Here is a 2,961-nt window from a genome sequence, read left to right on the forward strand (position 1 = left end):
AACGTTTAAGCTTAATCTCACTAATATATTACAACAGCAATGTAGTGAGCTTTGATGAAGATGAAGATTCTGAGCTTTGATTTTGAACAGCGTTTCAGCAAGTTAATAGACGTTGTTTTGTTCAGGATCGTTAACCTTGCTTCTCATCAGAACTTCATATTTATAGGCGTTGGAGAAGATGACCGTTGAGTGCATTTAATGCTTTGCGTGTTCCGTACAGCATCGCATTTAATGTTATACGCTTTTGTCAACTACCTCGAGCCTTGTTCACGCTGTGTCTACTGACGTAGCCTTTAGTAGCTTTTAACGTTCCTTTTGTCAGTCAGCGTAGCTTGCCACTTGTACTTCCTTCTGATCTGATGTTTGTGAATACAACGTTTGAATATCATTAGAGTCAAACAGCTTGGTGCAAAGCATCTTCTGATCTTCTGACCTTGAAGTGCTTCTGAGCGTGATACCATCAGTACTTCAGTGCTTCTGTTCTCTTGTTCTTCAGATGCTTCCATAGACCCATGTTCTGATTCTGCTTCGACCATCTTCTGATGTCTTGCCAGACCATGTTCTGATGTTGCATGCTGAACCTTTTGAGACAAAGCTTCTGAGCGCTGAATTATGCGTACTCTTTATATATTTCCTGAAAAGGAAATTGCATTGGATTAGAGTACCATATTATCTTAAGCAAAATTCATATTATTGTTATCATCAAAACTAAGATAATTGATCAGAACAAATCTTGTTCTAACAATCTCCCCCTTTTTGATGATGACAAAAACATATATAAATGATATGAATTTGCGATCAGAAAGAACAGACGGCAAAAGACAAATTACACAGCTATAGCATAAGCATATGAATATGTCTCCCCCTGAGATTAACAATCTCCCCCTGAGATAAATAATCTCCCCCTGAAATAAATACTCGAAGAACTTTAATAAAAGACTTCCCTGATTATTTCGGTAGAGACGATCATGTAAGCTTTTGTCTTTAGAGAATTCATAGCTTCTGACTTCTGCTTCCATTGGACAGCTTCAGAACTAGAATTTCTTTAGATCCCTAGAACACTCACAGCTTCTGATTCCTGCTTCCATCTAGGACAGCTTCAGAACTTGAGTTTTCTGGATCTTTAGAACATTCACAGCTTCTGATTTCTGCTTCCCTCGGATAGCTTCAGAGCTTTGAATTTCTACCAACATCACTTCATGTTAGATTTGTATCAGAACATTGTTGAATGTACCAGAGCATCATCTGAGCATCTCTACATCCTGAAATGTTACAGAACAAAAACTAAACGACAAAAGTCAGCATGAATGAGTCAGAACATAAAATGTATATTAGAACACATTATATGTATCAGAGCCATATAGGCTAAAATAATGTATCAGAGCAAATAGAATTTTGTCAGATCAAATAGACAAATATGGATCAAATTCTATTATCAGTGCTTCTGATTTATTCTTCTTTCGTGCTTCTGATTTCTGAAGCTTGACAGCACTAAGCTTGCTTCAGTTTCCATGGTTTTGCTTCTTGTGTTTGCTTTGAAGATTCTCTTCACTTCTTTATACCTGCAAAACACTTAAACCATATAGAACTTGCAGTTCTTGTTAGTAAATGTGTGGGAGCTTTACCCAGCAACTGATAGATTAATCAAATCATTTATCATTTATCTTCTCCCCCTTTTTGTCATAACATCAAAAAAGAATATTTCAAAAGATTCAGATGAATAAAACAACAAATAAAATTACTGGAATGTAAATCAAGGAAACTTTTTATTGATAATCAAAAGATATTACATGAGAAGATGTTTAACAAGCAGATGCAACAAGGAAAGAAAAACTACTAAGACCAAATCCTAAGACCCTAGCTAAGACAAAGTCTGTGCCAGCATGCCATGAAGGAGTGAAACGCCTCATTGACTGCTTCTTGGGCTTCCAGGCGAGGGGTCAGGGAGACTTGGTTCTGATGCAGATCTTCCACAATCTTTATCAGAGACAACATTCTCAGCGGGTGAAGATGAAGAGATTTCTTCGGAATGGGTTGAGGGAGAGGAAAGGTTAGATGAAGAGGAAGTTGAGTCTAGAAGGAAACAAGATGAGGAAGAAGATGGAGATGATGGAGGGCTTTCACCAGGGGGTTGAAACACACGTCTGGAATAGTTTCCAGATAACATTGCTTCGAATGGATTCACCTTGAGAGGATCATAGGTGATCTTTATCTTTTTGGGTTTGGAGGGAGATGTTTCAACAACTTTCCTCTTTTTGTTTTGATCATTGTCATGGTTTCCTGGGTTTGATGAAGGGTTCATGATGGATTTGCAGATAATGAACAGCTAGGGTTTGATATGAATGCAAAAAGATAGAGTGAATAGAGAAAATATGAGAGGGAAGGAGAAGTGTTTGAAGAATATAAAGAAAAACTGACAGAGAGTAAATGATGAAAAGCATTTAATGTTACGTGACGTGAGAAGAGATAATAAAGACAAATGAGGTGACTAGCACAGTTACCTATGGTCGGCGTCCCTTCAACTGCACGCGCGCTTATCCATGAATAGTAACGACAGGTTTACCATCCCGAGATAAAACGTTACAGCTGTTTTGCTTTAAAAGAGGTTCTGGATCAACTTAGACAATGAAACGTTAGTAATAACCGAATCATAATTTCTAAAAGATTTCAATCAGAACTTCTGATTAAAAAAAATAGTCCACTTTCACTTCAGAAGATACTCATACATGAGAACTTCTCATCTTTTCATTCTGGGCATAAATCCATACCGATGTTCTTCAGAATGAACTTAAACCTATCTTCAGCCAGGGGTTTTGTAAAAATATCAGCCCATTGATGGTCTGTATCAACAAAGTTTAAAGATATAACGCCCTTCTGAACATAGTCCCTTATGAAATGATGTTTAATCTCAATATGTTTAGCTTTTGAATGAAGAATAGGATTCTTAGATAAACATATAGC

The sequence above is a fragment of the Vicia villosa genome, linkage group LG2 (assembly GCF_029867415.1).
Source record: "Vicia villosa cultivar HV-30 ecotype Madison, WI linkage group LG2, Vvil1.0, whole genome shotgun sequence".
Classification (NCBI taxonomy): domain Eukaryota; kingdom Viridiplantae; phylum Streptophyta; class Magnoliopsida; order Fabales; family Fabaceae; genus Vicia; species Vicia villosa.